Source organism: Corapipo altera, unplaced genomic scaffold, assembly GCF_003945725.1.
Source record: "Corapipo altera isolate COAL_440 unplaced genomic scaffold, ASM394572v1 55, whole genome shotgun sequence".
Lineage (NCBI taxonomy): Eukaryota > Metazoa > Chordata > Aves > Passeriformes > Pipridae > Corapipo > Corapipo altera.
In genome coordinates this window covers 13,855,022-13,872,524 of record NW_020884882.1, presented here as the reverse complement: position 1 = coordinate 13,872,524, position 17,503 = coordinate 13,855,022, and the positions used below count along the sequence as shown (strand labels likewise).

Genomic DNA, 17,503 nt, shown 5'->3' with positions numbered 1-17,503 from the left:
CGTTGCTGCATCTTGTTCTAATGTGGGGTCTGGATGATGCCATCATCTGTGGTGGTGTGGCCCAGCACTGGGGAGCATGGAGGGGGAGGTCTGTCACCCACCCAGCCCATCACTGGCTTCTTGGAGTTGCTGTTCCATGTTCAGCATCCCCTCGAGGTATTCTCAGAGGAGCTTTGGGTATCATTACTCTTTGAAATTTGGCGCAGTGATGTAAAACCTTCAGGGTATGGCTGGTGATGGGGTGGGCTTCCCATGCCTTGCTGTGCAGCAGGGACCTCCATGTGCAGGTGAGGGACCAGGAAATCTTCAGTCTCATTAATGAGGACAGGAAGATTCACCCATTTGTGGGAACTGGTCACACACTGTGGAGTATCACGAGGTAAGCCAATTTCCTACCCCAATGCCTTCTCTTTTCCACTTCTCTCCTTCACAGTTTGAAAACCATAAATCACTTATTTGAAATACATTTAAGGAGAAGAATATTTTCCCCTGCATTCCCATTTAATGCTTTGTAGCGAGTACAGTTGGGATCATTCATGTGCCAAAGCAAGAGAAATATTCTTCTTTGATACTGTGTCTTTATTTTAGACAGTTTCCTCTTTTACTCAGTTCTTAGATGATAATTCTGAGTCCTTAGATGCTGCTCATTCTGTCACAGAAAGAAAATGCAAAACAGGATATTTTAATATTAGTAATAATGAATGTTTACATGATTAGCTCAATTACTTTGTTCACTTTGACATTTTGTCATTGTGGACCTGTCTTCCTCTCTCTTTTAAAGTATGTTAGTAGTGATGGGAAGTGCAGGGGTGGGGCTGTGATCCAGGTCGTGCTGAGCGTCTACCAGTAAGGAAGAGAGGGTTTCTCTCACCTCACAGAACCTTGCCAACACGTCTCCTTGCCCTGTATGCTTAGAGACACTTATTCAAATCTCATTAAAAATACAAGTCTTCAATAAATTTTGCCCTAAAAATTTATATTTTGCCTGTAAAATGAAAACCACACTTTTTCTGTGTGGCCCACAAGATCTGTATGAGTCTGGGTCATTCACTGGTCTAGAAATTCTCCTCTGTGCATCAACACTGTGTTGTAAGGGTGAGTTATTCATCTGACCTGTAATTGCTCTTGTCTGACACATTTATTTTATAGATTTTGGGTTTACACAGTTAGCAAAAACCCTGTTCTGCAAAGATGTTTTTTGGCCAAAAAAAAAAAAATGGGTTGTGGAGGTTTTGGTGATACTGGAAAAAACCTCAGAGGGTTTTGTTCTTGGTACTTTTTCTCTAAAGAAGAAGCAAGGATAATTGTGTTAACAGCAGGGTGCCACTGAATGATGGAGAAGCTGAAGGAATGGCTTGTTTTCCTGTTATGTCACTGCTTTGGCTTTCTCATTCTTGTTCCTCTGTTTCTTCAGAAAGGCCCTGCAGACTGCAGATAACAGAAATTAAATTAGTATTGATAAAACATTAGACACTCCTATTAATATTGACAGTCTGTCGATACTGTTGTGCTACTTTTGTAATACGGGATGTTAACGGATAATACTTTAAATAAAAACACACTAATCTTATAATCACTGAACATGTAGCGGGGTCTCGACTCAGCTCACTCCTCTGAGCTCCCCCATCCCTGCCTGCCAGCCCTGCCTGCAGCTCCCCTTCAAGCCCCTGAGGGCTGGGCACGTTGCTCCTTCTGGGCTTGATCCTGTGACCAGGGAGTTGTGGTGGGGCAGAGATGATGGTGGTAAGTTGTAAGGCAGGAATAGTGATGGGAATCTCCCCATGGTGGGCTTGGTCCTGAAGATCCATGTGTCCATTGCACTGAGCTCTGGGGGGGCTGTGGGTGGATGCAGCCCTGACTGTGGGGTGGTTCCAAAACAATGGAGTTTTAGTCCCGTGGTTGCTCATGGTGTTCAGCGTGGTGCTGCCCACCCTTGTTCTGTCTGTCCTCGAGGTTTGGGGCAGGAGGCAGCACAAGGATGACTCCCAAGTTCTGATGCAAGGCAGCAAACCACCAATTCCCTGTTGGACTGCGCTGGCTGAGCGCGCACAGGGTGAGAATACGTGAGGTCAGAGCGCTGCCCTTAATCTGTGGTTCTTGTCCTAATACTTAGCACATGTTTGCAGCTCCACATTTCTTATGAACTTTTTTCCTTTTAAGTCTATCATGAAAATCACCATGTTCATCAGAGCTCAAGTTATTTGTTAAATGGTCTAAAAAATACGCATTAAACAATAATGATTACTTTGGTAAACACAGATGTCTTTGTATTATGCAGTGGGTTTTGTACGTGAACTTGTACATGTCTGTGAAACTGAATTTGCCATCTACCTTGAAAAATGGGAAACGTTAATTGCTTCTCCCTGAGCCCCCCACTCCACCTGCTGTGCTGCTGCAGTCTCCTGATGTAGTGCTGCAATCCACAGTGCACAAGGACGGGCTCGACCAGGAGCAGGTCGGCACTTGCAGACGTGTGCCCGTTGTAGGAGGGAGCAGGCAACAGCCTTAACTTCTGCCTCTTTGTTTTCTAACTCAGAGGATATTTTTAAAAGGGGGAGGGAAAAACCTTTATCTTGCTGAAAACCATCTAGTGATGATCAGTTATTCACCGCATTATTAATGCTTATTTGGATGTTGCTTGGACTGCTGGATTAAACAGCTTCCCTGTTATGTATTGAATAAAATGAAATACATGTCACAACAGCGGTGCTATGATGCTGACAACCGTCCTTGGCTGTGCATCTCATTAGAGAGATGTACATTTTCCTTTGTTGTGTATCTGTGAATGACATAAGTTGACAAACATCTTCTAAGAAGTTTGCTGTTGGGAGAAAGTTACATTTACGGCACAGAAACTGAGAAGAGACTGGTTGTTATGAAGGTAAATAATTATTTCCTACACTTGGTGTTTTATAAGTTGTCCTCCTCTGCCATAGTCATTTCATTTTACTTTGTTACTGCATATATGTTGAAGATCTTCTGGATCACCTGGTCTTGGAAGGAAATCCTAGAGGGTTCAAAGTTCAGGTTGTATTAAAACTTGGACTTAAAACAGGATTAAAATCCTTGCATTTCACAGTTTTAAAGACTGAATTGATTCTCTAACACTTTAACTCCCAGGGGAGAGTTGAATTTTTCCATAATGTTTTTTGGGGGCAGAGAGTTATTAACTTGACACAGGAAAGATACTCCAGAGGAGAGCTACCAGGTAGGGGCTTGGCTTGCTGTCAGCTGAACAGCGATGATGTACTTTAAAACACCCATTTTCCAGATGCACAATATATTTGCATAATTTATCTCAGCCTGCATTTCTGCAGGTTGCTGGCACTGGCCCCACTCAGTGCTTGTCTGACTTCAGGGCAGGAGCAATGACTGCCTGCAGTAACTGTGTGTGTGTGTTCAGGGATCTCTGGACCATCAGTGGAACAACTGGAAGTCAGGATTATTTTTTTAAAAGAATATTTTCCTAAGTGGAGAATGAAGATGTGCACCATCCTGGCTAAAATGGCTCCTGCCTATTCATAATGAATCAGAAAAGAAGATGTTGCATATTCAGGTACATTTGCATGACTCCCTGGATTTCACAGGTGCTGTATGAGTGCCAAGGCAGAGCCTTGTTGACCCACAGATATTTGAGAACACAGTTGAGAAACCTGTGGGAAGAGGCAAGTGTGGACTTGCAGGAGGGAGAAGAGGCGGGGAGGAGGGAGGCTGGAATCCCCTTTTCCCACTGTCCCTCCACCTCCAGTTGTGGTTGCACAGTCCTCTCCTGAAAACATATGTACCTGCTGCAAGGAAACTCTTCTGCCCCTGGGGTCAGCCTGTGATCTGTAGTTTAGTTGGGTTTTTTTCTTCTCTTTTTTCATCTAGACCCATTCACCTTTCAGCATCCTGAAGCAGAGAACATAATTTCTACAAGAAACTGTCATTTAGGGAAAAGTCTGTATTCAAGGAGTTCTCAGCTTACACTCACCCTTGTGTCTGAAATTGTTTTACTCCTGTTACAAGTAACACCTAAAATTGCCACTTAACCTTGCAGGCACTTTGTTAAGTCCATATTTTTGATTGCAGCAGCTGGGGTGGAGTTTCCTTTGGGAATTCAAGGAGTAGGAAGTGTTGTTTGTAGTTTTTTGTTGGGGTTTTTGCTGACTGGTGCTAATGTGTAGGTGGGGATGTGCTGCTGTTTTTGTAATACTTTTATTGTTTATGGAATTGTTAGTTAATTGATGGTAACAATGCCTGGAGCCTGGGAGAGGTATTCTTTTATGTTTGCTCACATCAGAATAAGTAAATAATTTTATAACTTAAAAAGAGATTCAAGATTATTATTCTTACTTTATTTACCTTGCAGGTTTGCATCTAGTATTTCCATACCTTGTTATCAAGTTTCCCCAAAGTAATTAGTATTATTTCTTACAAAATGACTGAGGAGAAGAATGATTTTTTTTTTTTTATGAATCAGTAGGATGTAGCTGGACCCAGGAGCTCAGGAGCACTTGAACTTGCTCAAACATAGTTGGTGTGGACATGGTGAGGTCTCACGTTGATTTGCAGTAACTTCCATGTGAAACCTAGAAGGCAGTAGGGATTCTGATGGATGAAAATGCATCTTGGAACTCTGTTAATTGCTTCACGGTTTACTCAGACTGAAAGCTACTTGGTGACTTTGTCTTCCACATTTATCCAATGAACTAAAATTCAAACCAGCCCACAAACTAGAGAATGTTTTTTATTTATGTGCAGTGTAGTTCCATCTGGTCCATGTTAAGGACCCCAAAAATATATGTGATTAGCTTTATAGTTCACTGCTAAAGGTAGCAAAGCTGGCTTTAAACATCTTTCCCGTTTTCAGCAAGCATCTCAAAACATTTGCTGGCATTTCCTGACTATGATTGTCAACCAAAGATTTTCCTGGTTGTCTTTTCACTTTTCTAAAGTATGTTGCATAGTTTTCCTGCTTAAAATACCACTGAAGCCTCTGCTGTTCCCTTTATAACTCTTATGCAAACTATCCATCTCTGTCAAGACTGGTCAGTCTCAAATCCCAAAGCTCAGTGTTAGGAAACGTCAGGTAACATATACTATTAAAGTAGTAAAATTTATGACTATCTCCAGCTCTGAGCTCATGCTCAATAAAATGAAATGCCACGCATTAGAAATTATACAAAAGGTGAGCTGTGCTGCTTCACAACAATTAAGGAGAGGATTTCATGTAGTTGCCAAAAGCCAGCTCAGAAGTGCCCATGGAGTGCACAAAGAAGACTTGACACCATCAGCTTACCCCAGTTTAAATTTTTGGTGTTTGCTAATCAAAAAGTCCTGTATTTCCACTAACTGAGTGGTTGAAACCTTGGAGAGAAAAGAAGAAAATCAAATGTCTTCTTCTAACTGCATTTAAGCCAAGTTGTTTTCCTTTGCATCTCTTCTGTAAAAAATGCACTTTTGTGTGTGGAGTTTTCCAGTGATTTGGTGCAGCCTCAGTACTACCACAACCCCTCGAAGAGGTCAAGAGCCCCAGATTTGTGCACTTCTAAGGTTTTTCTGCCTGTGCCATATTTACTTTTGGAACACTTGGAGCTGAAGTGGAGACCTGCTGCTGGTTCAGCTGCAGCTTGTCCCAGATGTCATCGTGGCACAAGGCTCTATGGCTGCCCGTTTATGAGATACGTGAACAACAATTTCAGCAGCTGCAAGTCTTTCTTTCCGTACTCAGTACTTTTCCACCCGTTCATTCAGCAAACCCGTGGTCAGCTGGCTCTAAAAGCCTAGAAAACCACCCAGTTTTCTGCAGAAACACAGGGTTATGACCTTAATCCTCTACCTGTTTGCTGCACCTTAATGCTACCGATGGAGAGAAGATGTAAGCATGAGGTGTGGACGTCACTCTCCATCCCCTTGCATTAGGAAACAATGCTCCCAGCACCTACCACACAGCATCCAGCTTGGAGAGTATTTTCTATATGCAGTTATCACTGTACATAGTAGTAATTTGGGGACTTTTCCCTAAAAGTACAGTATTTAGACCTCAAGGAGGCTGGCTCTTAACCTCAAGTATGTCCAGAAGTGCGTAGCAAGAAGTGCCAAGGATTTTCAGGAGTTGAGCTGAAGGTGTTGTTTGAAGTTAACCATATTTTATTTTCTCAGACCCTTTCTTGGAACTTAATTTATATAGCGCTGTGATGGGCATGTATAAACATTGTGATCAGGTTACAGTACGAGTGAAATAGGTAGACTCGTTTTCTTTTTCTTTTCTCACAATAAAAATGTAAGAAATTCAGTTGCTTACCCCATAAAATGCACATTTCTGCTACGGATTAGTCTTATTTTAATGAGGTTGTTACTTATACAGTAGTACATTAGCAAAGTGTCCTTTGATTTTTATGTAGTGAATGTTTACACGCCAATTCAGGGAGGCCTGACTGTTAATCCTCCCTCCCCTCAATTCTTAAGATGGGGTATTTGAGTTGAAAAACTGTTAATATGAGACTGGGGTATTTGTGGGTTACACACAAGTGTCAGTAAGTTGGGGAGTGGGTGTGTTTGGCCATGTGGGGACCCCAATAGCTGTGTTTGAGCTGCTCCACAGCAGCAAGGTGGGAGTTGTCCCCCAAGCCACTGGGTGCAGGGACCGAATCCTGCATGGACCCAGGCTGTGAAGGGATTTCTAAGTTGCTGGCGCCCTTTTATTGCACCTTCCCTGGAAGAACGCGGGCGGCAGGGGTGAAGTGGAGCAGAAAGCCTGGCGGCGGGATGAAGACATCCTCTGTCCATCTCTGCCTGTGAAGCTGAACTGAAGCCTTCCTGCGCCGCTTAAAATTGTGATTTTGGATAAAAGGCTGTGTAATAACTTGAGAAATGTGTGAGAAGATCTCGTGTTAATACTGTATAAACCTTCTTTAACTTCAGGAAGCTTAAAATCAAATTTGGCAGAGCTTACAAGGGCAGTGAATATGGAGCCACTTGACTCCGGTAACCGAGAGAATTGGCTGACAAACCTGCAGTATTTTGATTTTATTTATAATGCTCTCTGAATTCTTCAAAGTATTTGCTTCCTTGTGAATATGTGTAAGAATATATATTTGACTTCACCTATGTGTTAAAAATTTAAGTCTAATGTTCCGTGCAAACATTTTTCCCATTTCTTTGGGGAAATGGAATGAGGAGAGTATTACAGTGCAATTTAGGTTCCCTGGGTTTCAGGTTTTTTTAAAAAAGAGATAATAAGGGAGGTTAATTGTGGAACTAGGAGGCTCCACTGACTCATCTTCTGAATAAAGAAATTCAGATGTGTTGTGACCTCAAGAAAGTGAATTTTTAGAGCAGTTGAAGTTAGAAATCTGGGATAAATTCGGGTATTTGAAAGTCATGGTAACAACCATTTGTAAGAGCGTATCATGCTCTATAGTAAGATTGCATAAGGGCACAGGAGGAAGCATCTGATTTTTTACATTTTTTTTCCCTTTTGGCATTCTGTTTGTGACAATTACATGACTCTCTATTAACTGTGTGTGGAAGAAAGCAGTGTTATGAAATGAGGAGAGATTTCCTTCATCTGTTACTCTCTAGGTAATTTTTGTGCTTTTTCCAGTATTTAAGTACCTCTTAACTGCTTGCTGTCCATCTGTATACCATTCATAGTACTGTAAACTAGTATATGTAGCATGACCTTGTAACTTGCTTTGTTTGTGCATCTGCCAGTACAATATGTTGTCTTTCCTTAAAATGCAAATATGCTCCACGCAGTACAGAGCTCCTTAGTCAATAAATAAATGGAGGTAAAAAACTGTACCTAATACCCATTTAATTTAAATTCATTTTATAAACATAAAGACGCCTTTTAAGAGAAGCTTTAATTCAGACTAGCACCTTGATTTGTGGTTGCCATGGAGAATCAAATCTGTCATTTGACAAGAAAAGTCACCCATTTATGACAGCACTTTATCTTGTCTCTCCAGGGGAAGAAAATGTCAAAAGTGAGAGCAGAAAAAAATAAAGCCTTGAAACACCAGAATTTCTTGATTTCATTTTTATTATTCAGCTATCATATCCTTTCTGATAATAGCAACTTGGTGAAAATAAATAATGTTCCTACAGTAAAATCAAATATTTCCTATTGGAATGGACAGGGCTCTTTGTGATTGTCAGTGCTGTGAAGTCTGGCAAGAAATAGTGTTATTAGATAAACCCACAGTGCCCAAATCCCATTTTCTTTTCATTACAGTGTCAAAATAATTATACCTGTGTAATTTGGGTAAGAAATTCTAGAATAAGTAAAATGGTCCATTGGAAGCGATTGCTTTAAGCTTGTGTTCACTACAGGGTGGGGTTTTACGCACTGAAGGAAAAAAAAAAAGATAAAAAAATTTGTATAATTTCATTTGAATAAAAATGTCTGGTTACTCTCTCATGTTCTTTGCAGCCAGAGGAGACGGCAAGTGCTGTGTTCTGTTGGGGTTTTTACATCCATGCAGCTTTTGTAAAAGAGAGTTAAAAGAGGCAGGAGTTTTAACACTTTTTGATTCTCAGGTGAAAAATCTCTGTAGAGTTTCAAAGACATTAGATAAAATTGATGATTATCTGAAATTCTTTTTTTTGAAGTGTTTTTATTTTGTCGGATTAAGAAATGGCAGGAATCGGGTGCTTTCAGGAATATAATTAACTATCGCAAGTGTTTACGCGTGTACATTTAATCCATACAGACACCCAGCTGCCCCCAGGGGAGAAACACTTACTGTAGCATTGCATTACTTTTTACATAAATCTAAAAAGTACCGTTGAAATAACGAGACTAAAATAATCCACTCTGCGCCTCTTTCTTGAGACGGCGTTTGTGCCTTTCACAGTGTTGCGGGGTTTGATGTGGTTCAGGAGTAATCTTGTATCAATGAGATAGCATTGTAATAGAAAGTCCTTTAGTGGTTTAGTGTAAATATTGGGCTGGTAGGGGAGCTGCTTGCTGGAGCCGCTGTGCCTGCAAGAGATTACAAAAAGGGAGAGAAAGGAAAGGGTCGGAGGCTCTTTTTTTTATCCTTGAAATTGGCTGGCGGTGCCGGATCCATAGCCAAAGCTAGTTGGGATCTGCTGTGAGAAAACAGGCAGCACAATAGTTCCCTATTCCTGCCTTCATGTGGAGTCTGAAGCCAAATCCTGCTCTTAAATACTTATGTGTAACTCAGCATGCCTTCACCAGGCACTGCCATGCCTGCCCGGTGGAAGTAAGTGATGTGTTGTATCCTGTCTTTAAAAATTGTGTGTGGTTGCAAATGTCACCTTAGCGGGGAAATGGTTGCAATTTGGATTTTTTTTTTTTTTTAAATGTTGGTTTTTAACACGTATTAGCATCATGTCATAGGAAGTATGTTAGCATGGGCTACCAGAATGTGATAACTTAGGGGTTTTTTTATGAGACCATCTGGAATAAAAGAGGGTGAATTAAAGATGCTCTCTGGGGTTATGGAATCTTAAAGATATTAAAAGGTCTGATTTCCATAATGTCTGCCTCTCCTTTTGCCCAACTGTTGATATAATCTGCTTTAAAATCGATTTTCTGTCATCATGTAATCAAAGCCTTAATTGCATCATCATTGACTTCAGCATTTTATGCTGATAAATTTGTGTGACTGATGGTGAAAATGTTGTGAAAAAAGAAACAACAAGTGTTTGAACTAATTTTGCTGAATGTGCTGTCTCTTGCATATGGACAGAAAATTTCACAGGTAGTCCAAGAGTCCTTGAATTTCTATGAGAGATGTGAAAATGTTTTCTTGTGTTCAAAAGCTTGAGGCTTGATTCCTTATAAAGTGTTTTAACTTTTTTAGGTCGAGGATATTCAAAGGAGTAATAGAAGATTGATATTTAGCATGGCCTTGTCAAAACTGGCTTTTAAAGTAAATAGTCCATTTCAAATTGTAACTTTCTACTAGTTGTTCTTAAAAGATGATGATAAAAAGGAAAGGATGGTGGGGTTAAAGCTGTATATTTGCACTAAGGTTGTTCTCCAAAGCACTGAATGAATCTCCCATAAGCTCTGTCCAGGGAAAGACAAAATAGAGTTTAAATACTTTTATAAAACAAAAAATGTAATGTATCTCTCTGGTTTCTGACGGATGCCATCTGAAATGGCTGATATCCTGTCCTGAAAATCACAGATGGAAACTTCATCTCAGCACAGTGCTACGGCAAGAATGAAATGAAAGTAGCAGAGTCTCATTTACATTTCAGAAATAGTTCTCAGTAGTTTCCTGTTCAATCTACCAGATTTTCTTGTGTACCTGGCGTTGGTTGTTCCCCACATTCAAAGAGCAGTGCTTTAGGTTTGACCCTTGGAGGATTGTGAGTGTGTAGGTGATGCTCTTCCCTTACCGAGGGATGCAGTTTCCTGCAGCAAGTCCCGGTGCAGCGATAACTGAAGCAGCAGCGACTGTTTGATGCTGTTCCCACAAAGGTTAACTCCTTCCTTTTGGCTTTTGCAGTTCTCTTTAGTCAGAGCAACTGCAGTGCAAGCTTTTCTCCACTGATTTTTTTTTTTGCTGATTTATTTAAATTGCTCTTTTGTTAACCTGTTTCAGAAACGTCCTGGACTCTGAAAGTCTGTGATATAAAATGGCAACACTCGCCTGTTGTTTCCGTGAGAGGGAAGTCAAAGTAAACATGTACTTTGAGAAGAGAACATACACCGAGTGCTAATAAGACTGTATTGACTGTAAATGGCTTTTATGTGAGTCTTTGAAAGAGAAGAAAGTGCAAATTACTGGGGAGGATGGAGAACACCATAGAGGAGGGGAAAAATGTGATACTTGAGAGTTTCTGTGTATTAGTGCAGCCCCTTCCCCAGCATATAATACCATGTAAGTATTTAGCAAAATTGAGATATGCCACTTCTGCTCAACAACACTTGTGACTTCCTCCAAAATTTAGAGGACCAGAAATTAAGCTGCTGGGGGTGTGGTAAGTCTGCTACGAGCACCCATTGATCTCACCGTGTCTCTTCAGCTGCCCAAGCAAACCCAAACGGGTGCATAATGGACAGGAATGACAGCATGGCTTGTTGCCATATAAAGAATTGTTCTTTTTTAGTGTATGGATGCATGTGTGTGTGTGTCTGTATTTTTAACAGAGCTGCAGTGTCTCCGTGCAGGCGGCGTGCGGGTGTTCTCACTGGGAGGGGGAAGCCAGGGCAGCCGTGTGGCTCTTTGCCAAGCGTGGAGGGTCCTGCCTGGGTGCTGTGGGGGAGGATGTGTCCCACAGTGCCTCAGCATCCTCCTCATCTGGTGGCACATAGGGTGCTGTGGCCTCAGTAGCACCCCGTGTGAGCCCCTACAGCAACAGGGAGAAATTCTTGCTGGCAGAAAGATTTCTGTCAAACATCGAGATTTTTGCAGTGGTGATGCCACTGGTTGGCCACTGTAGCAGCAGGGATCTCCAGGTACCTGCTGCCAGGTACCAAGTGGAAGCTGGTACCCCGAGGAGCAGTGGGAGCTCCTGGTTTCTCACACTGCTTTGGAGTCACTGCTCCTTGGGGCCCCACCATGGGGGAACTTCAGACTTTTGGCTGTTGGATTGATCTTCAGAATTTAGGGTTTATGCCCCCACCCTGCCCTGCCACCAGCAGCTCCCAGTGCCACCCACCAGTGCAGTGCAGAGGCTGGCTGTGCTGTTAGTTCTGGTGATGGTGACTTGTGGTGTGTGTGTGTCTCTTGCTTGCCACACCTGTATCATATTGTCTCCTTAACTGCACTCCTGGGTTGTAGCTGCTTCTTGCTGCTGTTTCAATTCTCACTTCTTAAAAAGTAAAAACTTAAAGAGTAAAAAATTCTCAAGAAATAACCTACATTAAAAACAGGCATATGTGAAAACAACCTTCAAGGCAGTATAGTCTGGCAGGCTACCTTAACTAAGCCTCTAGGCTGGTAGACATTGTGAAACTCCTGACATGATCATGTAGCCTTGGGTGGTTTTTTTTGTTTTATTTCTTCTTTCCCAAAAGGCTTCGTTTGGGCCTTGGCACGTCATCCAAACCCAAGTGTTCCAAACTTGCCACATGATTCCCTGTTCCTCATTTGTGCGTGCCCACCAAGAGGCACCTGGGGCGAGTTTACAGAAGTGATCTGGGGTTTGTGACCACAGCTGAGGCCAGTTGGGGCTGTTAGAATCCATAAAGACTGTGAGTCAGGGTGGGCTCAGATTGGTGCCTCAAGTTACTGGGTAACTCAAACCAGCAGCAGTCGAGAGCCTCCCTTTTGCTTCGTCTCAGTCTCCCACCAGTGGTGTTTGTGATGCCGTCAAAAGTCTCTGCAAGTGGAGGTGAGAGGGCTTTTCTTTACATTAAAACCCCTGGTGCTGTATGAGGGAACTGGAGACGTGGTCAAAAGAGCTTGGTCATTCTGTATTCATTTTGGGTTTGGATAGTATGTGCTAAATAAGCAGTGCCTGCTATTGGGAGTACAGATTTTATAAGGGTAAAAAGAAATGCTTAATAACTGTGTGTTAAAAGGGAGTCCCACAGGAAAAAAATAAGATTGTGTAAGACTTGATTGTAATACTCATTCCAAAGGTGTAAATCAGGATTGTGTGTTGATGTTGCCAACTTTTTTGCCTAGTTTTTGCAACCTTAATGTTATTTTAATATAGCTTTGGAGGCAAATCTGTAAAGGATGTACAGCAATATGTTAACATGCTGTGCCATCCTACATTTAGGGCTTGTAATAAGCCTTTTCTTCTTTATTGGTATTGTCTTTGCCAAAAAAAATAGTGACTGTTGAGAACTGAAGTATGTGTTCATATTGCTGCATTTTTATTTGATTCCGGGTCCTGTATCTTATCACAAGATCTCAGGGCTGTTACTCTGTTCTCTTTGTATTTAGAAGAAGCAGTCAGGGCAGTCCATGTGCTGCGCTGAGGTCCCTGCTCAGGGCAGGAAAACTGGTGGTGGGAAGGGCTGGAGGCAGAAGAGGTTATAACCACTTAAGTCAGACTCTTGCAGCTAAAATAGCTAAAATATTTATATTTGCTGAGGGTGGGGAAGACATACCAGGATTAGTTATTTTTACCTAGATGTTATAGGTCTGGCTTTTGAGGGGGAGCCTTGTGAAGCTTTATTTTTTGTTGCCTAAGGGAAACAGCAATTCTCATGCTATGTGAAAAGTTTCTGATGATAGAGATTTTTTAGTAATTGGAATGATTACATGCATGAACTAGGATATTTTTTCCCTGTTGTCCTTCCTCCCACTGATGAGACACCAGTCTCATCCAAACTAAAATGAAGATGGAAAGAAGTGTAGAATTCATTTCTCCTATTTTGATGTCCGAATATGCTGGTTCAAGTAGACCCACAGATGACAAAATTGATCGTATTAGCAGTTTGTGTGCCTGTCTTTCAGGATGAAGGGAAATTGGTGTTCTTATTACTGACATTCTCACCAGTGCTCTGCACATCTCGGAACAACGTGTTTCAACTCCCTCTACCTAAATTTCGCCATATATAAAATTAGATAACCTTTTCTGACTTTACAGGTTTTGCAACTATTATGTATGCAGTCAGGTATTCCCGGAGTACCAGCACGTGGCCTTGCTTTCCTCCTTTCCTGTGTTCCAGCTCTGCCAGCTGGGAGTGAGCTGTTCTTGAGGATTGGGCAATCCTGATCTCAGTTTTCTTAATGAATTGATTAGTGATCCTGATTGAGCAAGGAGGAGCCCTCAGTTATCAGTGTCTGGGGGTGTGTTTTCAGGGGGGATTCGAAGGAATGTTTGCTTTGGGAGAAGCTCACTGACCCCCTCAGATGGGGCAGTTTCCCAGGGTAGGAGCTGGTGTTTCCCTCCCACCTGGGGACGTGCCCGTGCTTCTGCTCTTGCAGCCTCAGGGCCTCCTCTGGGTTTCTTATGCTTTTCTCCATGTGAGGCTGAATTTAATTATCGGGGATAAGGTCCTCCAGAGCAGACCTTTAAAAGTTCTATATAAAGATGGTGCTCTTAAGTAATTCAATATTTCAACTGCTCTGTGCTGGATTGATTGATTGATTAATGGAGGAGTTCATTTAATTAATCTGGGGCTTCACTAAGTCACATGTGTTACAGTAAATACTGTGATGGTGGTGATAAAGGAGGCAGTTGGGACCTGCAGCTCCTCGCTTGCTGCTCTCATCCCTTTGGATTCACAGGAAAGCTACAGGTGCAGAGTCACCATGAGCGGTGGGGCGCGTGCGCGGGGCTCGCGCTGGATCGGTCTCGTTGGTTTGCTATCTATAGCCTGCTAAATATGTTTCGGGTGGCAGGCAGACGTGAGGCTTTGTCACTTCCTACAAGTGTGCATGTGGAGCGAGACGGTTTTTCCCCTCCTTAGCCCCAGCACACGCCCAGGTGGTTTGCCTCCAGTTTTGGATTCTGTAATGTTGATGTGCTGTTCTGTATTGACAGGGACAGTATCACTTGCTCCTGAACGGGGTTCCTCTGCTGAGTACCTGCTGATGTTTTGTTAGCACTTTTCTGGCCAAGTTTGGTCCTTGGTGGGGCCCTGGGATGCCCCTATCCTGGGGGCTGGTGGAGATGTGTGTGCTGTCATAGTACATTCACAGCACCCAGGGGAGTTGTGACCAAGGCTGTAGAATACCCCAAAGCTAGAGGTTTCAGACCAAGACCATGTGACTCAGCCACAGAAAAGCCACATGTGGAGCTGCAAAGTCTAGTCTACAGGCTGGTAGAGGGTGGAGGGTTTATTACTCCTTCCCTCACCCTCATTGCCCATTGATAGAGGGAAGTTGTCTTTCCTCCAAGGGTTTTCCATGTTGGCTCTGAGTATGCCAGGCATCTGGGGACAGGGCCGTTGGGGGAAGCTGTGCAGGAGCTCCTCCAGGGCTTTGGTGCTCCATAACCTAGTCCACTTCTCACGGAGAAGTGTTAGTTTTGTGCAGAAAGATGCCTTCAGTGGTTTCAGATGGGAAGGTGGTGACTGAAAGAGCTGTGATCCTGGCACTCTAAGACTTGGTACAAGTGTTCCCAAATCTGTCATTGTACAGTAATGAGACTTGAAGGGTACGTGCCTGACCCACCACAAACCCTTGGCAGGGGTGGAAACTCGAAGCTGCATTGTGTGGGCTGTATCCCAGAGCTTGAGCTGGGAGCTGTGCCTCTGCACTGGAGGGTGACAGTCAGTGACTCCAGGATCGGTCACCACTGTCACATTTCCAGATTTCCCTGTCCAGGCTTTGTACAAGTAGATGTAGAAATAGATTAACAGACACACGTATGATGCACATGCAGTCATCCACACTACTTTTGAACGAAGGCTATGAAAAGCCCAAATGCTGGCCAGCCTCACGACAAGGTTTGCTTCTATGTAACCAACACGTAGGCAGTTGCCCAGCAGCTGAGTGTGCTTATTTCCCTCCTCTCTGTTTTTTTTTGGGTTGTGTTTTTTTGTTTTTTGTTTTTTTTTTGAAAAAGAAATGAAGCCTTGATTCGTGGCCGAGCGGTTCAGTGCTGCTGTCATAGGTCGGCGGTTTGTTGTGTGGTTAGCTTGGTTCTCAGACCTGTGTGCTGAAAGGTAATGGGGTTCATCTCGGAGAGAGCTTTTTCTCGGCAGGACGTCTAACGATGTGTTGCCTCTGTTTTCTCACTTGCCGCTCTTACAGAATTTAGTCATGGTACAATATTTGATGAATAGCCTTTGATATAAAAGGCTTTTTTTTCCTCTTTTTCTTTTGGTTTTGGTCGCTCTTGTAATACTGTGAAATGCTGATGGAAAGCCAAGTGAAAATGATCACTAAACGCTAATGTGATGGGCGATATGTTAACCTGTGGGAGCGTTGCTCGTGCCACTGATGGAATTTTACATGTGCTTGGGAGGATGGTGCTGCTGGTTGTGGGGTATTTGTGTGAGTACCTGGCTGGGCAGCATGTGGATAGACCCCTTTGCATCAGCTCATGGATGTTGCTGCTTCCCCACCCTGGTTGTAGCACAGGAGGGGGTCTCTTGACTCTCTTTACCTCCAGCCCCCAGCGAGTCTGGGATGGAAATCCTGCCCGGTTTCTATGCTCTCTCCCTTCCAGGCTGTATGGGAACTCATGCTAGCAGGAGTTTTTAAGCTATTGGATTTGGAGTTGCTGCATTGTTCATCTGATTAAATTGTATTTAATTAGCTTTGTGTTTTGTCCTTTTGTTTCAGTGTGAAGATTGGGGCGGGGGGGGGGGGGGGAGAGGAAAAGATAAAATTTGCTTAAATGAAGCGTTGTCATTTAAAACACATATAAAAACTCAGTGAGATGCCTTTTATTCCCCAGTCCTTTATCTTCCCTCACAAGCTTTCCGCGAATAAGTAGTGCATGTTGAGGTTTATCTTTGCTTTTATGTGCAGTAGCCACATGCTTAACATCGAGCACGTTTGAGTCGCATTTCATAGGGCTTTCGCAATCCCTTTATAAAGGGACTGATCTGCTAACATCACCCTCTTCAGATCTAGCAGGCAGGATGTTCCTCCATACAGTGAAGTGCTCACAGTCTCTCTTGCCAGACCAGTAAGTGAATGATTTCAAGCCTGGTGGGCAATACTTGTGTCCATGCGTAGCACAGACAGACCACAGTAGTAGGCAGCTGCATGTAATTTTGAACTCCACTCATTGAACTGTAATAAAACAATATAAGCACTGCTTGGGGGAAAGATTGGATGCAGTTATCCTTACACAGGGCTCAGGCATATGAAAGCAGTGCTGGCTGACAAGAGGATTTTGAGATTTGATTTTGATTGAATTGCAGAATTGAACAGGCCAGGAATGTCAGTGGAAGGCTAAATGCCTGTAGTGCCATAAAGTTTTATTCATGTGAGGCTTTCCAATATAAAGTAGATGGATTATTGGAGAAGGTGTCAAGGGACATGAAATAGAAGTGCCCCAAACATAAAATGTGGATATAAGGATAAAATTACTTCTTGCGTAGTACATAATTAGCTCTACAAAAATGTTTTGGGTAGTTGTTTGTTTATCATTCAACCTTTTTAAAGCTAGTTCATTACACAGTATAAAATAATAGTCTTTGGTTTTTACTTCAGATCCCTCTGACTGGAATTCATATTGCTTTTAAGAATGGGTTTAAAAAATGAATTCTGTCTTAATTTCATTTTTTTTATTAGAAAAGAAGGTGTCTCATTAAAAGAAAAAAAAAAGTGGGGGGAGGAAAAGTCCACAGGAGAGAAAGGAAAAGGGGAAAAAAAAAAGACAAGTCCACAGGATATGAACACTCAGCAGACACTGAAAACTATTATGCTCAAAAACAAGAGCGGGATGTGTATTCACATACCACAACACAGAGACTTATTTCATAGCTCAGTAATGCATACGTAATTAGCCAAATTTGCATAGGACAGCTGATAGCCAAATTTGTATGGCATTGGAGACAACCTCACTCCTTTGCACTGAACTATGAACAGCAAATAAAGTTGCACAGAAGGCTGGATGTGGGTTCGCACAAGGGGGCTGCGTTTTTGTGCCCAAATTCTGTATCTGTTTACAGAGC

At 42.5% G+C, this 17,503-nt stretch overlaps 1 protein-coding gene across 4 annotated transcripts in view; it reads left to right on the top strand.

The window, feature by feature from the left end:
* FOXP1 (forkhead box P1) overlaps positions 1–17,503 on the top strand; it is a 386,121-nt gene that overhangs the window by 64,515 nt on the left and 304,103 nt on the right. The window contains exon 3 of one of the 4 annotated variants that reach the window (XM_027640611.1): positions 269–379. The exons of the other annotated variants lie outside the window; for them this stretch is intronic. The gene's annotated coding sequence lies outside the window, so the exon portion shown is untranslated. The remainder of the gene's footprint in view (positions 1–268; positions 380–17,503) is intronic. 4 annotated transcript variants of the gene reach the window in all.